The sequence below is a fragment of the Mauremys reevesii genome, linkage group 18, assembly GCF_016161935.1.
Source record: "Mauremys reevesii isolate NIE-2019 linkage group 18, ASM1616193v1, whole genome shotgun sequence".
In the NCBI taxonomy this organism is placed as follows: Eukaryota; Metazoa; Chordata; order Testudines; family Geoemydidae; genus Mauremys; species Mauremys reevesii.
The window spans coordinates 29,303,492-29,325,477 of NC_052640.1; the positions used below are offsets into that span (position 1 = coordinate 29,303,492).

Consider the following 21,986-nt stretch of genomic DNA (forward strand, 5'->3'; position numbering starts at 1 on the left):
TTGGAATTTCTAAATGTTATAGTATCAGAGGGGGAGCCATGTTAGTCTGGATCTGCAAAAGCAGCAAAGAATCCTGTGGCACCTTATAGACTAACAGACGTTTTGCAGCATGAGCTTTCGTGGGTGAATACCCACTTCTTCGGATGCAAGTCTTTGCTGCTAAATATTATAGATGACTGTGACGAAGTGGGGGGTTTTCTTGGTTTTTCTGTGTTTTCCAGTGGGTTGCATGCAGAGGGAGTGGGACTCAGTTTCCCTGGGTGTTACTGGTTTAATGAGGTGAGGGGAGAGGGAGTTTGTTGTTATAGAGGAACAGAGAGGGAACTTGGGACCCTGGCCGATGGCCTGGAGGATGGAGACCCCAGCGATCGGTGACCTGGTGACCCAGAGACACAGCTCAGGAGTCACAGCCAGTTCTGGCCAGTGGGAGGACAATGGGCTGCAAAGAGAGGACCCCGGTGACCTGACCAGCCGGTTCCAGCCAGAGGGGCCAGAAGAGGGCTGAGAGGAGAGGAGACCCAGGCCTGCCTGTTTACGACCCTGTTTACCTGGAGAGAAGGCAATGGATAGAGGGGGCTTGGGGCCGGGGATATCGGAGGCCCAGCTGGGAAGCAGGGGGGGAAGCTCAGGGCTGGAGAGGGGGAGCAGGCAGAGCCCACCTGGATGCAGGGGGACTGGGATATGCTGTGCTGAGAGAGGCCAGGCCTGACGCCATAACATTTCCTGTGCTATGTTCAACTCTCAATAAACCCTCCTGTGGTATGCTGGCTGAGAGTCACTCCAGTCTAGAGAACAGGGGCATCAACCCCTTCGGGGGTGAGGAGGCCCGGGGGGGGTTCAGAGCATATGGACTCCCTGAGGAGGCCCACGGCGAGAGACAGACGTGCTGAGGCTCAGAGAGGTGCTGCTCCAGGAGGTGGAGGGGCCTGACCCCGAGAGAGAGTGGACCCCCGAGAAGGGCTCTCTCACTGAAAGGGGCACCCCCCCACAGACCGCACGGGGCCATGAGTGGGCACGATCTGTGAGTCCGTGACAATGACAATTTCCTAACTCAAAAATGTTTGCATCCAATGTGGAGGAATTCTATACAAGACTATCTTGACAGATAAAGAGGAACTGATCACAGAACTAAAAATTAAATGGTAGAAGAAAGGATGACAACCATATTGGTTGACAATCAAACTGGCTTAGAGAGGGAATGGAAGCAGTTATGAAAATAAAGTAATATGACAAATGAAAGACAGGGGAAGTTGACAGTAATTATTATAAACCAGAAGCAATGAATTGTAGAAAAGCGATAAGAAACGCAAAAGGACAAGACAACATCAATGACAAGCAGAGTTAAGGACAATAAGAAGGAGTTTAAGTATATTAGGACCAAAAAGAATCCTGACAATGATTTTGGTTCATTGCTAGATGGAAATGGTAGAATTCTCAGTAATGCAGAAAAGGCAGATGTGTTCAACATATATTTGGTCTGTATTTAGGAAAAAAAGACTACTTTCCATTCCACTAGTATCTCAGGAGAATGTGTTAAACAGCAGCTACTAAAATAAACCATTTTTAAGTCAGCAGGTTCTAATAACCTGCATCCATAAGTTTTAAATGAGCTGGTTAAAGTTTGTTGATTTTCAATGTCTTGGAAAACCACAGACATTCCAGAAGATTAGCTCTCTTTCAATGTTGTGCCAATATTTAAAAAGGGTAAACAGGATGAAACAGGTAATTATAGGCCTGTCAGCCTGACATCAGTCCTGAGCAAGATAATGGTGCGGTGGATACAGCACTTGATTAATAAAGAACTGAAGGAGGACAATGTAATTATCGCCAACCAACATGAACTAATGGAAAATAGATCCTGTCAAATTAACTTGATTTTTTAAAATGAAGTTACAAGTTTGAATTATAATGATCATAGTGTTGATGTAACAGACTTCTGTACGGCATTTGATTTGATCCCACACTCACACTGCCTGGAGTGGCTCAAGACTGAGTGCCTTCGTCAAGGCAGATGGTCAGAAAACAGGGCTGACACCTAAACTGGTTCTATGTTTCTCTAATTGGATTTCACTAACCCAGTAACAAATGTGAACGCCTGGATTACCATACCAGTCTTACCACAGCGTCAGTCCCCTCAGACTCTCCAGTCTATCTTGTCACCCAAACATACTGGACTCTGTAATAAAAGGTCACTCAGACCAAAATTCACATCCCATCAGCTTGCTCCCAGTCCCAAGAGACCAGTCACTTATCCCAGATCATTTATTACTCTAGATTTTACACCAAAGACAACGCTGGGAGCCAATTCTGTAGTAAACTAAAGGGCTATTAGCTAAGAAAAGGAAGTGAATTATTGAGAGGTTAAACCAGATAAAATATATGCAACTGGTGAGTCTCGGTTTGTAATTCCTAATGGTGGCAGTGCTGTAATAAATTGCCCCTTTCCCAAAAGTCTTTTCAGGGTTCCCAGACTGTCTCCGGGGATCTCCGCTTTGCATCTGGTACCCTTCCCTGGAAGAGTCCTGTCATAGGTCTCACCCCCACTTAGAGCTGTTGGGTTCCAATATGGGGACCTGCATGGATTCCCCTAAACTAAAATTCTAGTTTAGATCTGGTAAAAGCTGCCACCACCCAATAATGTACGTGTATTGGGACACAGTCCTTCCCCAAAATCCTTGGGGATCCCAAGAGCCCCAAATCCATGGAGTTCTTATACCCAGGAGAAATAAACCATTCCCCCCTGCTTCCTTCCCCCTCCCTTTTCCTAGGAGAGATATTGGGATTCAACTACAGAGGGATGCCTTCCTCCTCCCTCCTCCCCTTTCCCTGAGAATTCACCCAAGGAAAGATCAACCAAGTCCTTAACAGAAAAGATTTATTAAAGAATAAAAAAATAAAATCTCTCTGTAATACCAAGATGGAACAATACACAGGGTCTAAACTTATCAATCTCTGGAGAGAATTCCCCCTCCCTTCTTTCTCAGTAAAAGCAATAACAGTACAGAATTAAAGAAATTCTATAGCAAAATACAGAATTGCAAATACAGAAATAAAAGTATAAGAATACTAGTTCCTTGCTAATACTCACTAGCTTGAATAGAAGAATTTATTGCAGAAACCTGGGAGGACTTGATTAAGATGTCTGGACTCCCTTAACTCCCAAGAGAGACTCTCTAACACAAAGAAAAGAAAAAAAACTTCCCTCCACAGGGATTTGAAAATATCTTGTCCCTGATTGGTCCTCTGGTCAGGTGTTCACAGGTACTGCTTGTTAACCCTTTACAGGTAGAAAAAAACCTTAACCCTTAACTGTTTATGACAAGTCCAAACAGATCAGAGATGTGGGACCTTTCCTTGCATCCATACTTAACTTCTTCTCCCAGAAAACAAGCTGACAGGGTCACTACCCACGTGGGCTTTTCCTTTGATGACACAGTGAGGAATGCATTAAGTCTCTGACCCTCCAATCATCACACACAATGACTACTTGCCTTGAAGTTAGCTCTTTTCTGTTGGAGTTTTTCATTTGCATTCCACAAGGTCTCTCTTGATGGGTTATATGGTCACATTGTGTAAATGTTTGCTACTACATTGTAACAGGATACAGATAAGTGATAACAATCCAAGTAACATCCCATTAGTTTTCATGAAGTTTAAATACCAAATACACTAATACAGTGGTTCTCAACCATGGGTCCTTGGACCCCTGGGGGGCCATGAGCAGGTTTCAGGGGGTCCGCCAAGCAGGGCCAGAATTAGACTCGCTGGGGCCCAGGGCAGAAAGCCGAAGCGCCACCGCACAGGGCTGAAGCCCAGAGCCCTGAGCCCCACCACCCGGGGCTGAAGCTGAAACCTGAGAAATGTAGCTTTGCAGTGGCCCCTGTGGTTTGGGACCCCAGGCAATTGCCCTGCTTGCTATCCCCTAATACTGGCCCTGGTTTTTATATGCAGAAAAGCAGTTACTGTGTGGGCCATGGAGTTTTTATAGCATGTTGGGGGCGGGGAGGGAGGCTCAGAAAGAAAATGGTTGAGAACTCCATCTCTAATACATTTAACAATCACTTTGATCTATATTAATATGCAAGTGAATGGGCCTGACTACACATTTGTAAGCATTTAATGAGGCCTGGGGCTTTGGCATGAGCTGGCACCTGGTCTGCCAACGTCACAGACGTATGACATGGTCATTAAACCTAGACAGATAAAATTAAAATGGCATACATTCAATGGATTGAAAGCTAACTGATAGGTCTCAAAATGCAACAGCAAACAGGGAATCAACATCGGTGTCTCTCTAGGGGGTCCTGCAGGAACTGGTTCGTGGCTCTATGTTATTAAAATGTTTAATCAATGAGCTGGGAGAAGAAAAAAATCACTGGAAGTTTGCAGATGACACAAAAATTGAGGGAGTGATAAATAACGAAGAGGGCAGGTCGTTTATAGAGCAATCTGGATTGCTTGTTAAACTGGAGGCAAGCAACTTGTTTTAATTCAGCTAAATGTAAGATGTACACATCTAGGAACAAAGAACACAGGCCAGACTTCTAGGATCTACCCTGGTAAACAGTGGCTCTGAAAAAGATTAGCAGACAATACTAAACTGCTCAAGATAGTTAAGATCAAAGCAGACTGTGAAGAACTTCAAAAAGATCTCACAAAACTAAGTGATTGAGCAACAAAATGGCAAATGAAATTTAATGTGGATAATGTAAAGTAATGCACATTGGAAAAAATAACCCCAACTATACATACAATATGATGGGGGTAATTTAGATACAACGAGTCAGGAAAAAGATCTTGGAATCATCATGGATAGTTCTCTGCAGACGTCCACACAGTGTGCAGCAGCAGTCAAAAAAGCAAACAGGATGTTAGGAATCATTAAAAAAGGGATAGAGAATAAGATGTAGAATATTTTATTGCCCTTATATAAATCCATGCTACGCCCACATCTTGAATACTGCGTACAGATGTGGTCTCCTCATCTCAAAAAAGATTCACTGGCATTAGAAAAGGTTCAGAGAAGGACAACTAAAATGATTAGGGGTTTGGAACGGGTCCCATATGAGGAGAGAATAAAGAGACTAGGATTTTTCAGCTTGGAAAAGAGGAGACTAAGGGGGGATATGATAGAGAGAGATAAAATCATGAGTTGTGTGGAGAAAGTGAATAAGGAAAAGTTATTTACAGCCAAAATGTTGATATTCTAATATTCTGCACCACAAGTACAAAACATTAGAGAAAAGATTGCCAGAGTTTATTATTTCTACATTTTGAACAAACAGTTCTGGCCCAAAGACTTCTATCTCAGAGGAAACTCACTAATTCACAACAAAGGATCAGGAGCATCTGATTTATAGGAGTTTTTTTAAGCAATTATGTGATCAAATAAAAGCCACCATATGTAAAAAGTTCATCTGACAAATATTTATACTTCACAATATATTACAAATGTGAGTAGCACATTTTGCAAAAAGGAACAAAGTCCTGAGTAACATTTTAGTTGACTAAAGGTTCTGCTCAGGTTTTTTGTGGTCCTCCCAACTCTAAGCATTTGTGTGCTCAAACTATAAAGTGACCATAATAGAAGTTTTAATGTATTTCTCTTTCATTTTTAGAAGGCCTTTCATTCTAAAGAATTCCAAAACTGTCTACCAACTATCATAGAGGGAACACACACTATATACTACAGTCAAAGTTAAATTCCAATTTCTGTTCTTGTCTGTTTTTCACAGATGCTCGTAATTTACCAATTCTTTCTGGGTAGAAATTTAAGGCTTTGTCTGAGCCCAAAGAAGATTTTCTGAAAAGCTGAGGCAAAACTCAATTGCTGAGTTATTCAGACTTGAAGGCAGTTTTTCATATGCTCTCATGAGAAATGTTGCACTCCAATAACTCAAACAATTAAAGCTAGGTACTTCAAGCTTGGTTTATTTTGTATATCTCCATGACTCAAAGTTAAAGCCATACTTGAAGAAAAATCTGTTCTCTATTTAAAAGATGTGAACACTTAATAAAAGTTATATTACACATGTACAGTTGAATTTCTGTTGAGATTCACTGTACTATCAATCTCCTTCTCAATGCCTTTGCCAACTCTAAAGTAACTTTAAAACCACTGCACTGATTTTCTTCCTACTCGGCTTGTTTTGTTCTCATACATCTGACTTGAATTCAACCCCCATTTGAAGACTCTGTAGAAGGTTGCATAAAAATTCTAGGTGTTCATTAGACACATTTTTATTATTTGCCCATAATTTAAGACATAAGCACAAGGGGGCAGAGCCAAGGTCGAACATTCACAGCCTTACTCTGCATTTCCTGACAAGAACTTGACTTCTCAACTTTAGCCTGTAAGTTCTATGGGGGAGGGACTGTCTGCACAGTGTCTAGCACTGTGGGGTTCCGGCCCATGGCTGGGGTTCCTAGGTGCTCGATTGGAATCTAATTGTATGATGCATTAATTCTGGCAGGATTTAACATACAATATACACACATTTATACTGACTGAGCGAACACACACACACACACAGAGGAATCTTTTCACCAGCCACTGAACTGCCACCACCTCGGATTCAAAGTAGATATTTAACAGCATGGTACTAAAACTGAGCTCTGGGGCTCCTGGCCACAATCTACAACAGGGGTCGGCAACCTTTCAGAAGTGCTGTGCCGAGTCTTCATTTATTCACTCTGATTCAAGGTTTCACATGCCAGTAATACATTTAAACGTTCTTAGAAGGTCTCTTTCTGTAAGTCTATAATATATAACTAAACTATTGTTGTATGTAAAGCAAATAAGGTTTTTAAAATGTTGAAGAAGCTTCATGTAAAACTAAATTAAAATGCAGAGCCCTTGGACCGGTGGCCAGGACCTGGGCAGTGTGAGTGCCACTGACAATCAGCTCGTGTGCCGCCTTCGGCGCCCGTGCCATAGGTTGCCTACCCCGATCTGCAATATAGACATGTACAAGAAATGTAAACCAAAAAATGATCAGAGCAAAACAAAAAGGGTCAAACTGTGTTCTGTGAGATATACAGAATTAAATGGGAGCTGTGCATTCGTCTCAGGAGGCAGAGTTCAGCCCTTAAAGTCAAATCTCTTGCTTTCCAGAGCTCCGTTTAGGAGGTGTCCGCCTTCAGATGTTTGTCAAATTGGTCACAGTACATATGGCTTATGAAACAGCGAGGGGCAGAAAGAGGAGACCCATCTTAGGGGTTGAGGGGGATGTCTAGGTACATGCTATTTCTATGGCCCCTGTAACAACTGAGGTGCTCAGATGCTATGGTGTTTCCCCTCCCAACACATCTATGAGGGAGGGATGTGCTATTATCCTCATCTTACAGATGGGAACTGGGGCATGAAGAGGCTAAGTGACTTGCCCAGGGTTACACAGGAATTTTGTGGCAGAACAGGGACTGCCGCATGTCATCCCACTGCGGACGTATAAAATGTGGAAACAATCCTAAATATTAAGGCCCATATTTTCAGATGTGCAGACCCCTTTTGAATAGGCAGCATCCGAGTTTCACACGTACATCAGAATTTCTGCATATGTGACACCCTTCCTCAACTTGCACAAGGGAACGCAAGAGAGTGTCATGCAAAAGCACACACACACTTTTGAAAGTTTGGCCGGGCTTTTAAACTCACTAAACTCAGTTCACGCAGAAATGATCTGTAGTTCATCACCTTAAGCCAGCGTGCAGAAGCTCATATGTGTAAGACCACACACCTTTGTAGAGGAACCACACTGACAGAGGTGCGCCTGCTCTGCAGGACCTAGGCAAGGACTAAAAGATGGAGTCACAAATTTCTTGGGTTACTGATATTTAAATTAGACTTCAGGGTTACTTTAGTGTATTGCCTTGCGTGAGACTTTCCTCTGAAGTTTGCACGTGTCTGCAGAGACATCTGAGACATTTCCCATCTCTCAGATTGTCAGTCTAGAAGAGGGATACTCCACCCACACCAGAAAGAAAACCAAGTCTTCTGTTGATATGCCACACCAAACAGGTGTTCAGCTGGGATCAGTTAGAGGAGGGCTAGCCGCAAAAGCATTTGGGCTGCACACGTTAAATTCTTAGAATTTATATCAAACATTATTCAAACTTCACAAGCACAGATTTAGGGACAAATCTCAAAGCTGCTTTTTAATCTGGTCGGCCTTATAAGGGTTGGTGTCTTTATTTTCTGCCTAGGAGCTGAATGTTTATCTAGTGAAACTCAAGACCTGGATTCTAGTTTCCATGACAACCCTCCTCCACAAAATTCACCTTCACCATCAAGTATCAGTGGCATCCAGTCAGAAAAATCTGATGACTCCCCACAGGTCATATGTGGAGAGGGAATGTTAGCTGTGCACATTTCTGATTCTCAGAAGAACTAAATTCCAATAGCCATCCACAGTAATTCCCCAGAGAATTGCCCACGTGTTGCCCCAAACGCCTGCCAATGTGTTTGTTTAGCATGTGCCATCACAAAGCTGTTTTATAGAAACCCCAAGAACATTCCAACAAAACCTGATGCTACGTGTAATGCAAATGCAGCAGGTGGAAAGAGACCAAGTGTTCCATAAAGAGCAGCTTTACCTCACTTCTTTCCTGTGCATACCAAACGGCTAGAATCCTGAACTTCCCATCGAAGGAACCACGCCAGAATCCTCATTTATTTGTAGACATCAGTCCCAGACACATTCACTTCAGTAGCAGACGTGCCAATACTGCTCTTCCCTGGAACTTTACCATCGTCTCTCTTCAAATGATTTGCTACTTCTGAGGCTTGAGATGATGGGGTGGGAGGGAAGTAGATTAATCTTTGCTAAGAAACCACATTTGGACATAGAGACCAGAAGGGTGATACAAGTCTAAAATACATGTGAGCAGTAAATATATTTCCTAGCCAGTGTGAAGAAAATGAAAAAATGACTTGCCAGATGCTACACACCCTGTCTTTCATGCTTGGATACTGATTCCCCTAGTACATATCTATTTGATGCTCTTACAAAAACACTGCTGGCTGTTTACTGAAGGCATGAACAAAAATGGTTATTCGAGCAGAGAACGAGAAGTGTATCAAAGCTCTCTGGAGAAATCTTAGTGCAGTGAGGTAGCTTCAATCAACACTAAATGAGAGGAGAGTCCTTAACAGGATTTCGAGATCACCACCCAGTGGCCAGAAGGACAAACATTTACATACAAAACCAGGTCAAATACAACACAGGGCAGCAAGAGGAAAATTCAGAGGCCTAGAAGAGAAGCTGAACTCAGTGCAAGTTTACTCCATTAGCCATCCCCTAAACAAAGGCACTGACTTCTCAGGACTCCAGCCATCAATGCCACAACGGTGCAGCTTTGGGACTCCACTGGAGCCACTGAAACATCCAGAAGTAAAGACATCATAAAGAAAAGTTCTCAAATTCCAGGAGAAACTCATCACACTTGACATTTATCCAACGAAGTGGGTATTCACCCACAAAAGGTCATGCTCCAATACGTCCGTTAGTCTATAAAGTGCCACAGGACTCTCTGCTGTCATCACACTTGGCAAGTCCTTAGCGTCAGAGAAAGACACTCTACAAAGCTAACAGGTGCAAAGAAATTAGGATAATTAAGTTGCCGAGTAATTGTTTTGTTCCTTTGTCCCATATTAGTATCTCATTTGGGGAATCAACATTAACTGACAGCTGAACAAAGAGTATTTAGAGCCGGATAGACTGAAGGTGAAGGAGGGATACTCTGTACTGGTGGGAAGTCAAACTAATCCCAAACATGGCGAACTGAGAATCTACAGAGGATACAAGCGTCGGACCATTCCAGCTCTTGATATACAATTCCATCCATTCCAGTCCTGATGGGAAAGACAATTAAGATTGCAGAGGATGGGCAAACTAAGTCTAAACATGAATATTGGAGAACTCACCATCTGTTTCCAGTGGAGACACTGTTTACCAAACATGGGAGAAATGAATATTTCTATTTTACATAAACTATAAGAACTAGAACTACAAAAAAAGCAGCTCCCCCGCCCCCCACCACCAACTCCGCAGTACTTTAAAAGAGAGAGTACAGTGCAAGAGAGCCAGCACAATGCAGAACTCTGGCCCTCCAATGCACAAGAGCACTGGCTACCTTGGATAAATCCCTTTGATCAACAGGCTCAAAGGATTAAACCTGCAGTCAGATTATTTCAAGAGATGCAGAGTTCTTCAGCCCCTTCGCTTGAGAACAGATTAAATGGTTTTTCACACTTTCACTTACTAGCAAGAGAGTATGCAAAACGTAGCAGCCAAGAGGACAGGCTAGGGTTTCAGTTACATCTTCCACTTGTTGCTTAGGCAAGCTCAGCCTTCTCTTGATACAAACATGTAAGAATGGGAAGCATTTAGAGTTCTCGAAGTGCATTGTGTTATCTACCTCCCCATTCTCTCTCCTCAGGTAGGCAGCAATTTCTAGGAAAGGAACAGGCATTCCTAGCAGTTAAGGTTTGGCAAAGTAAAGAGATCTCCTGCATTAGGCTCCATCTGTCCAAATGGCTCTTTAGAAAGCAACACAATAGACCTCCCCAGTTTCTTCTCTTGGCAAGCGGTGGAGGCAGGACAGGTGCGCAGCAGTGCACAGCGTTCCAGCGTAGACTCGCTAAGTTGTCGAACGACATCATTGCAGAGGGTGGTAATCAAAAGTTCCCAACTGATGGCCAAAGCAGTTCAGTCTGCACTTTAGTAATCTTTCATTTGACAGATCACTTGGTCACTGGTTTCAGCTGCCATTGTTTCCTTTGCGGGTGTGTACAGAAGACAGTGCACTACAACAGAAAAGAGTCAACCAATTTTTAAAGAGCACAAGAACGAACAACAAAATACAAAACTATAGCTTATATAGAAAAATAAACATGGGCTTGTCATCTTCCTTTCCTTCCAAGAGGCCATGCAATGCTTTTGTCCTTGAAGTCTGATTTTCAGTTACCTTCATTTTTCTCTCCAGCTTCCTTCCCTTCTGATTTTTTTTTAAAGTGGGCCCATGAAGAGAAACATTTAAACTCTGATTCAGAGAAAGGGAAGATCCCTAGAGTATCAGCGATGGAAAAAAAATGTTACAGGAAACCCCTTCACTGTCCCAAACTGGAATCTTAACAATTGCAAAAGAAATGGCTCTTTTCTGCCCTTTGTTCAATTTTATCAGGCTAAATAAAGCCTCCAGCACAGTTTCTACAGAGAATGAAATGTTTGAAGAACCAAACACTGGGGTGACTGAAGTGCTGGATGGGGCTATCCTAAGTTCTCCTTTCCTTAACTAAGTGAAGGAGCATTGACAGTTTAGGGACTCACCACAGGATGTTAACAATGGTGCTTAAGAGCAGTCAAGTATTCAGTGTCACCACGTTTGTATGTGGAAGTAGATAAAGATACTTAAGCCTAAAATAACATTACTTGACACTCAGCAGAATTATAGCTCAAGGCTAGCATTAAACAGCATTGTGTGCCTTCGCCAATTTAAATTCATGTAAGAGCACTGCAACTGGACAATTCTGAGCACTCTCGCTAGTAACGTTAAATTCCCCAGGCTATAAACTCTCCCTTGGCATGCCATATGGTTACCACAATCTGGCTGCTTTTCCACTTTCCAGAGTCCCCTACTATTCCTCCCAAAGTACCACACCAGACAGGAAGCCCACTCAGCTCTCCCCCACCTGAGACTGTTGGATTTCGGAACATGTTTAGGGCAACAGAGATTAAATCTAAGCTGGCAGAACCACCACCTTTGGAGCTGCAGCACATGAGCTGCCCATGCAGAAAGCACTCAGCCTCTCAATGCTCTAGACCCCGCCCCAAGATGACTTCGCATTTCTATACTGCTTTTCAGTTCATCTAACGTTAAAGCAACCAAAGCTTCAAACTCTCCAGAGCAGGGGAGGTTTAGCCTATTTTAATTGAAACAGAGGCTCCAGGTTTGTGACCTGCCCAAACAGTCAGTGACAGATCTGGGAAAAGGATGGAGAAACATGAATTTTGGGTTCTACCATTTAGACCATGCTCCTTCTTACATAAATGTCTAAAAAAAAAAATCAGGGGCATACATGCATTTTGACACCCAAAACCCCTCAAGAGAAAAAAGAAAAAAAATGTCTGTTTTGGATATGGACCAGTGAATTCTCTTTTGGGCTAACGCAAATATAAAACTTTTACTGCAGGATAAAATTACACAGTTCAGCATGAGCAGATTCGTTAATCAACACTTCCAGCTTTGTAGCAGATTTGAAAGGAAATCTTCCCTTCTTCAGTTGAGGAAGATATCCATTCTGAGGCAGTTGCACTTATGAATCCCTGACAAGAGAAGTTATGGAGCAAGTTTTTTCCTTAAATCCAGCAAATTTATCCGTAGCCAAAGCCATTGTCTTCTTTTTGCGACGTGTGGAGGTTTGTTAGTTTTTTTGTTTGGCTGGGGATTTTTTTTGTTTGTTTTGGTTCCACCATCCCCCCACCCCCCCCACACACAAACAGCTTAAGAAATATGATCCCTGAAGAAGGATTACACATCCCTACACTACACCTGAATACGAGGAATATTCCATTATGCATGATTCTCACATTGCTTTTAAAGCAGTGCTAGTTTTACCCTAGAAATTATGGAGACTATTTTTGTAGTAAATGTTATCAGCAAGATTGCAATACCATAGCATGGCTTAGTTTTTAAATCCATTCTTATCAAGCAGCAGTCACATACATTTGGCAGCAGACCTAGTCAAGGAGAGAGAAACATGAAGTAGTTTAACAATGCACTCAACTCGTACACTAGCTTTCTACACATCTTGGTATCAAACCCCACTGAGATGATGTGATACTTGAAGGACTGTAGACTGTGTTGACAAACAAGAAAGAGCTGCCAACTTCAATGAGAGTTACTGGTCTAGCTATGTGGCAGAACAAAAAAATAAAGTACAACTAGCAAAAATGTCTTTCTAAAGTTGTGTGGACAATAAGATAGGTGTGTGGCCCTATAGGAATGCAATAAGCAAGAGCTCAGAGCACACAGGTTTTTAAAATATAAATTCATACTTGCCAATAATTCTTCAGTTTTACAAATGACTGCACAGACGAAACCAGAAATGTCTGCGCATTTAAAAAAGCAGTAATTCAGACTTAACAAGGCATTTAACCTTTACTGAAAATGAGACAAAGACAGGTTTGGAAGAGTGAATTTTCTTGTTTCCATCAATATGTTTTTATACGAGGAGTTGATGCGTAGACTCAAAAGTAAGTAGTGTGTTGAATGTTGAGAAAGTATAACAGCCTGTTTTCTTTTGCAATTAAAAATCCATTGCTTCCCCTGCATATCTATTTCTACAGTAATTTCTGCCATTAGCAGAAGCTAGTTAAATTGAAGCTAAAACACCAACCTAGGTTCTTCAGTACCTGATAATTTCCCAGCCTGAAAAAAGGAGACAGAAATTAAAAGTGACAAGATGGTGCTAGGTTAAGGACTACGTGAGCTAGCACTCAATTCAGGCAATTCCAAGATTAAGGTTCCTAAAGTCATGATAATTTCACTCCACTTTAATGTTAATGCCATGTATTTCCTAGTCCAGTTTTCATCGTTTAATGTAGGGCTGCGCATATCACTTATTAATCTATTCCCTAAAACACAGAATATGCAAAAACATTCAGAGTTAACGATGCAGTAAAAACCTTAACTTCTGAGTTCCCTAACTTAAGTGCTTCACTTCAACTGTAACACTGCATTATTGCATCTTGTGCACACAGTGTACGGTACACTGTAACAAAGCAGTAAGAGATTAATACATTTCCATAATCAATGTATGGTCACAGACAGCAAGACCACAGACTTCCCCTTGCTCCCACAGAAAGGGCAGTGTAGTAAAACGTATTAAGCTAGGAGAAACGTGGTTGTAAAATTTTAAGGTCTGAAACTTCACAGTTAAGATTCCAAGGAATCTGAACTAAATGTATCCCTGACCACACATCTCATGCCCTATGGAGGGCATAACCCTAGTGATGGTAGCGAGGTGCTGTTTCTACACTGTGTATAAGAAATAATTCATCACTGTAGACTACTGGCTGAAGTGGAGGAAAGCGTGGTTGGGTCAGTGTGGTGGCATCGGGGGAATATAAGATCTCCTTACAGTACAATAGCTGATGGTATCTCCAGTGTGAACTTAGAACCAAACTCAAATACAATGCCCACGTAATCCAATAGCTCTGGTTCTTTATTTACACTGTATTGTACGGTTCATAATGGACCTGGCACATGAAATTGCAAGCCCATTTTTAAATGAATCAGGCTAGTGAAGGGAGTGGGTGGAGGTCTGCCAGTGTTCTGGTGCCTGTTGGGGGGTTTGTTTTGGTTTGTGTTTCTTGGACTAACAGGTTTTAGGTGGGAAGGCTATGACCGATAGAGAGGGGGCAGTGAAAGACACAATGAGGATGACTGGACGTGGAAGCTGCGGCATGTACATGATCCTGGAGGGGGTACCTGAAAAGAGTTTCATCTGCATGAAGTGTCGCCTGATAGGGCTGATGGAAGAAAAGATCCGAGGACTGGAGATGCAGGTGGAAACTCTGGTTGAGTTTAGAAGGGGGTTCGAGCAGATGATGGAGCAAAGACATGAGGAGGCTGAAGGGAAAAGCTCAGACTTGCAGATGGAAGCAAGACCAAAGAAAGGTAAAGGTAATAATTGGAGATATACCAATCTCCCAGAACTGGAAGGGACCTTGAAAGGTCATCAAGTCCAGCCCCCTGCCTTCACTAGCAGGACCAAGTACTGATTTTTGCCCCAGATCCCTAAGTGGCCCCCTCAAGGACTGAACTCTCAACCCTGGGTTTAGCAGGCCAATGCTCAAACCACTGAGCTATCCCTCCCCCCATTCTGAGGGGAAACTGCTGGGTGAGAAAAGTGGACGGTGGAAGCATGTGACTAAAGAGAACCAGGCAGAGGAAAAGATGGGCCAGTGAAGGAGAAAAAGCTCAGGAACAGGTTTGCAGAGGTGGAAAATGAAGAAGGGGCACAATAGGTGGTCGCTGAAGGTGAGAGGGCAAGGAAGAAGAGAAGAGCAGCTAGTCCTACAGGAACAGGGGAAGAGTCAATGGAGACAACACCAAATATGAGCCCCAGGAGGATACAGGATGGGTTGCGGAGGATTGCAAGGGTGAATAGGAATCGAGAGGACTTGCAGCTAGTGGGAGCAGGGAATAGACTGGAGAATCATACTGTCACCAGGAAAAAGCAGGTCTACGTGATTGGGGACTCCTTACTGAGAAGAATAGACAGGCTTGTAACTAGAGCTGATCCAGAGAACAGAAGGGTGTGCTGTCTGCCGGGTGCTAAGATACGGGATGTGGACCTGAGGCTGAAAAGGATCCTAACGGGAGCAGGAAAGAATCCGTTGATTGTCCTTCATGTGGGAACGAATAATACGGCTAGATTCTCGCTGGAACGTATCAAGGGAGACTATGCCAGACTAGGGAAGATGCTAAAGGAAATTGAGGCTCAGGTGATCTTCAGTGGGATTCTGCCTGTTCCTAGAGAAGGGTTTAGTTGGGTTTGGTCCTGCTTTGAGCAGGGGGTTGGACTAGATACCTCCTGAGGTCCCTTCCAACCCTGAGATTCTATGATTCTATGAAGGGCAACAAAGGTGTGACAAGATTATGGCAATCAACAGATGGCTCAGGCAGTGGTGCTATAAAGAGGGCTTTGGGATGTACGGCCACTGGGAAGCATTCATGGACAGAGGACTGTTCTCTAGGGATGGACTTCACCTGAGTAAGGAGGGAAATAGGCTTCTAGGATGGAGGCTGGCACAACTGATTAAGAGAGCTTTAAACTAGGAATTTGGGGGAGATGGTTGGGAGATGTCCAGGTAATCTCCATGCTGGAATTCAACATGAAAGGGAAGAAAAAGTAAGAGGATACAGCCATGGGCAGAAGAATGGACATAAGGAGGAAGGGTAGTGTAGATACCAGTCTAATGGGTGATATTGGTGGCAGAATGTCTGTGCCTAACTGGATAAAGAATGTCAGTGAAGCCAAACGGCAAAAATTAAGATGTCTGTACACTAATGCGAGAAGCCTAGGTAACAAAATGGAGGAACTAGAGCTACTGGTGCAGGAAGTGAAACTGGATATTATAGGGATAACAGAAACATGATCGAATAGTAGTCATGACTGGAGTACAAGTATTGAAGGCTATGTGCTGTTTAGGAAAGACAGAAATAAAGGCAAAGGTGGTGGAGTAGCATTGTATATCAATGATGAGGTTAACTGTAAAGAAATAAGAAGTGATGGAATGGATAAGACAGAGTCTGTCTGGGCAAAAATCACATTGGGAAAGAAAGCTACTAGAGCCTCCCCTGAGAGAGTGCTTGGGGTGTGCTACAGACCACCGGGATCTGATCTGGATATGGATAGAGACCTCTTTAATGTTTTTAATGAAGTAAACACTAATGGGAATTGTGTGATCATGGGAGACTAACTTCCCAGATATAGACTGGAGGACAAGTGCTAGTAACCATAATAGGGCTCAGATTTTTCTGGATGTGATAGCTGATGGATTTCTTCACCAAGTAGTTGAAGAACCAACAAGAGGGGATGCCATTTTAGATTTGGTTTTGGTGAGTAGTGAGGACCTCACAGAAGAAATGGTTGTAGGGGACAACCTTGGTTCGAGTGATCATGAGCTAATTCAGTTCAAACTAGATGGAAGGATAAACAATAATAGATCTGGGACTAGGGTTTTTTATTTTAAAAGGGCTAACTTTAAAGAATTAAGGAAATTAGTTAGGGAAGTGGATTGGATTGGATTGAAGAACTTGTGGATCTAAAGGCGGAGGAGGCCTGGAATTACTTCAAGTCAAAGCTGCAGAAACTTTCAGAAGCCTGCATCCCACGAAAGGGGAAAAAAATCATAGGCAGGAGTTGTAGACCAAGCTGGATGAGCAAGCATCTCAGAGAGGTGATTAAGAAAAAGCAGAAAGCCTACAAGGAGTGGAAGATGGGCGGGATTAGCAAGGAAAGCCACCTTATTGAGGTCAGAACATGTGGAGATGAAGTGAGAAAGGCTAAAAGCCATGTAGAGTTGGACCTTGCAAAGGGAATTAAAACCAATAGTAAAAGGTTCTATAGCCATATAAATAAGAAGAAAACAAAGAAAGAAGAAGTGGGACCGCTAAACACTGAAGATGGAATGGAGGTTAAGGATAATCTAAGCATGGCCCAATATCTAAATAAATACTTTGCCTCAGTCTTTAATAAGGCTAATGAGGAACTTAGGGATAATGGAAGGATGACAAATGGGAATGAGGATATGGAGGTAGATATTACCACATCCGAGGTAGAAGCCAAACTCAAACAGCTTAATGGGACAAAATCGGAGGGCCCAGATAATCTTCATCTAAGAATATTAAAGGAACTGGCACATGAAATTGCAAGCCTATTAGCAAGAATTTTTAATGAATCAGTAAACTCAGGGGTTGTACCGTATGACTGGAGAATTGCTAACATAGTTCCTATTTTTAAGAAAGGGAAAAAAAGTGATCCGAGTAACTATAGGTCTGTTAGTTTGACATCTGTAGTATGTAAAACATTTTGAAGGAGAAAGTAGTTAAGGACATTGAGGTCAATGGTAATTGGGACAAAATACAACATGGTTTTACAAACAGTAGATCGTGCCAAACCAACCTGATCTCCTTCTTTGAGAAGGTAACAGATTTTCTAGACAAAGGAAACGCAGTGGATCTAATTTACCTCGATTTCAGGAAGGCATTTGACACGGTTCCACATGGGGAATTATAAGTTAAATTGGAAAAGATGGGGATCAATATGAAAACTGAAAGGTGGATAAGGAACTGGTTAAAGGGGAGACTACAACGGGTCATACTGAAAGGTGAACTGTCAGGCTGGAAAGAGGTTACTAGTGGAGTTCCTGAGGGATCAGTTTTGGCACCTGTCTTATTTAACCTTTTTATTACTGACCTTGGCACAGAAAGCAGGAATGTGCTAATAAAGTTTGCAGATGACACAAAGCTGGGAGGTATTGCTAACACAGAGAAGGACCGGGATATCATATAGGAAGATCTGGATGACCTTGTAAACTGGAGTAATAGTAATAGGATGAAATTTAATAGTGAAGAGTGCAAGGTCATGCTTTTAGGGATTAATAACAAGAAAGTTAGTTATAAAATGGGGACACATCAGTTGGAAGTAACAGAGGAGGAGAAGGAACTCGGAGTATTGGTTGATCACAGGATGACTATGAGCTGCCAATGTGATATGGCCGTTAAAAAAGCTAATGCAGTTTTAGGATGCATCAGGCAAGGTATTTCCAGCAAAGATAAGGAGGTGTTAGTACCGTTATACAAGGCATTGGTGAGACCTCATCTGGAATATTGTGTGCAGTTCTTGTCTCCCATGTTTAAGAAGGATGAATTCAAACTGGAACAGGTTCAGAGACGGGCTACTAGGATGATCCGAGGAATGGAAAACCTGTCTTATGAAAGGAGACACAAAGAGCTTGGCTTGTTTAGCCTAACCAAAAGAATGTAGAGGGGATATGACGGCTTTATAATATATATAGAGAGGATTAATATTAGAGAGGAGGAGATATTTCAGCTTTAGTACCAATGTGACACAAGAACAAATGGATATAAACTGGACTGAGAGAAGTAAGTGGGGGGGAAAAAATATCTGGTGTCAAGAGACTAAGCTTGATACGATGAGTGGATGGATATGGTGATGGGATATTTTTTAATTTATTTTTTAATTTATTTTTCTTTATGATTATCAAGGTATAAGTAGTGCTGTGATGATGTGTTAGGCGATGTTAGATCTGAGTTACTATGAGAATGAGTTCCTGGGTCTTTCCTGGGTGCTGGCTGCGCTCAGCTCAGCTCATGTTTGGTTGCCACTGGGTGGGTCGGAAGGATTTTCTCGAGATTGAGAGAGCAGAGGCCCTGAGGTTTTCGCTCTCCTTGGCAGCATAGGCACAGGTCACACTGCATGCTCTGCAGAGGATTCTCTGCAGCTTGAGGTGCAGAAAACTTTAACTCAGACAACATTTAGGAGGTTTGAGGGAGGAGGGGGTGGGTGAGATGTGGGCTGCATTTGCATGGTGCAGCAGGTGCAGATGGTCAGAATAAGATCTTCTGACCTTAAAGTCTATGAGTCTATTAGTCCTCACTTCAAAACTCACTAAAAAACAAAATAAAAAAAATAAAAAAAAGGTGTCAAACACACTATTTCTAAAAAACACTATTTCTTTTAACTTTTACATTTACCATATAATTATAAACTAAATATATTATAAATTGAAATATTTTTATTATATATTATTATAGTATATATAATAGTATATATGAGTATAAACTGTATGAGTTTTTTTGGTTGTTTTTATGTAGCCTGTTTATGTAGCCTGCCAAATCTCTAAATAAGTTGATGTAATCTCTGTAAGAACTCTTTGTACCTGTTGGGTATGCATGTGTGCCCCTAGGTTGGAACCTCTGATATACATTACTACCTCTGACCAGAGAAAGATCTTGGAGTCCAAGAAGTTCTCTCTGAAAACGTCCAGTCAGCAGCAGCAGCAGCTAGCTAAAAAGGCAGTATATTATAAGAAAAGAGGAAAAAGGACAGAAAAGATGACAAAAATATATGCATTATATAAAATATATTATATACCCAATTTAAATTAATTGTCACCTTCTGGTCACCCAATGTCAAAAGACATACATACAAAGACTGAAAAAAGGACAGAGAAGGAGATGAATGAGGAATGGAATATGGAAAGATAGAGGAGAGATTCAAAGATTAGGGATTACAAGGAGAGATTCAAAAGAAGAGAGAGTAGAGCTTAGAAGAGAAAATCAAGGAAGAAAAAAAAAAAAAATGAGAAAAAAAAAAAAAAGAGAAAAACAAAAACACAGAAAAGACAATACAAAAAAAGACAGAAGAAAGCAAAGGAACAGACAGAAGGTTTTAGACAAACAAGACAATTACAACAAACAGGAATTCAAACTCATTGCCACAATATTTTGATATGCAGGCATGTTATGTTTTTTTTTTTTTTTTCATTCAGGATAGGTTATGGTTAGGAGCCAAGAAGGACAGAGCCAAGAAGGACAGGTACAAAAATCCATGCTCGGGGTCACCATAAACACCATGCTGGAGCTGAGGGACAGGGATCTTTAATTGCCCTGTTGTGTCTGCTCCATCCTTCTCTCTGCTACTGCAGTAGGCAGACATTGGAGACAGAACTACAATGGACTGGGGATGGGAATAGCAGTCTGGCAGTCTGACCATGTCTGAAAGCTCTATTAAAGCTGAGTAAAATAATAAAGAATATGCCTATATAAAATGAGAAAAAATATAAAGATAAATATAAAATCCATGATAAATCAAAAAAACACAAAACCACAATCCAAAACTATATACCATTCATTGATTCCTGAATACTTATTTCATACATTTCATTTTCAATTTAAAATTTTTAAAATACAACAATTTAAAACTTTCTTTGAATGTCCAACATTTTTATCTGATCAAAAATTTTATCTCAGAGGGCCCAGAAAAATTTTAAGTTGAGCAAGCTTTTCAACTAGCATGACAGCATTTGGGAGGGAAGAGCACATTTTGTAGACTAGCATGACATTTTTGGACATGTGACAACTTACATCATAGCATTAGGTCATTGTATTGCCCCAGGCCTACACTGCCACTACACACACAGCTCTCTAATCTCTCTCCTATAAACACCTATAAATAACATAATGCCTACCAAAGAAAACCAATAACCCCAAGAAAAATAGAAAAAAGAAACTTACTTTAATTCCAGCTTTAGCTTAGCAGCTCCTTAAAACTATTGACAAGAAATTAAACAACTCAGCTTAGAATCTTGATGTGAATTGAGACAAGTCCCGTAGAGTATATGTAGATGTCTTAAGTCCCTATTAATTTTGAATTATTTATTTAGTGAAAAGGTTTTTTATGCAATGCAACCTTAAACCATTTACTTTCTACACAAGACACAAGGTGAATGACCACTGTTACAAGAGGAATGACTGGATATGAACATCTGTGTCACTGTGTCTGCCTGGCAAGGAACAAAGCTGTAAGCTGGTCTCCTGGCAGCAACTACTAAGAAAAACCTGTCTCAGTGCAAGAAAAGAAAGAAGAAAGGTACAGCAGAGAAAGAAGAAAAGAAGAGAGCTTTGAGAGACAGCAGAGAAGAAAGACAGCTTCTAGAAAGTGGCAGTCGCCATGAAGAGAGCAAGGCCATTCCAGAGCGGGATCTTTCTCCAAAGGCAGATCAGATCTCCATCCACTCCAAAGGCCGGATCTTTGAGAGATCATTCCACAACATGTGCCAACCACTTCATGCTTGGTTTTGCCACTTCCTTTTTGCCTTTTTCCCTCACTATTTTTTTTCATTTTTAAGTCACTTTGGCTCAGCTCACATGTAAGCCATCAGATAGGAGAGAACAATACAGGGAGAGACACATATACAACTGAGAGAGGCCAAGGAAGACCCCAAACCCAAGAATGTCCCCGAGACTGAAAAAGAAAGAAATCCTGAAAAAGTTCATCAATCCAATCCACCTCTCCCAACCTCTCCTCCTGCTCCTCTTTTCCCTTCTCCCTCTTCTCCTCCTCCTCTCTCTCTCTCAACTCCCTCTCCTCTGCCTTAATCCTATCATCTGAGTTTTCACACATCTCAAGATGAGTCATTTTCTCAAGTTTTTTTCAATTTTCAGATCAGTTTTCAGGTTTTGAGTCCCATGCCCCTTCATAGAGTTTAAATCAGTTTTCCTACTTTTTAAACAAACTGCCCTCAGACTCACAACCTCTGACTAGAAGCAAAGTTGCTCAAGGAAGAAGAAAGAAGAGAAGCAGTTAGCAGGCAGGCGCAGGAGAGCAAGAGCAGGTCAGAAAGTGAGTGAAGCAGGAAACATTTCACAACAGAGTTCAAAGAGATTACAAG

The 21,986-nt window shown here is 41.7% G+C and overlaps 1 protein-coding gene across 2 annotated transcripts in view; it reads right to left on the reverse strand.

The window, feature by feature from the left end:
* LOC120386069 (oxysterol-binding protein 2-like) overlaps positions 1-21,986 on the reverse strand; it is a 354,730-nt gene that overhangs the window by 319,705 nt on the left and 13,039 nt on the right. The window contains exon 2 of one of the 2 annotated variants that reach the window (XM_039504882.1): positions 10,261-10,804. The gene's annotated coding sequence lies outside the window, so the exon portion shown is untranslated. The other variant, XM_039504883.1, reaches the window with a different exon arrangement.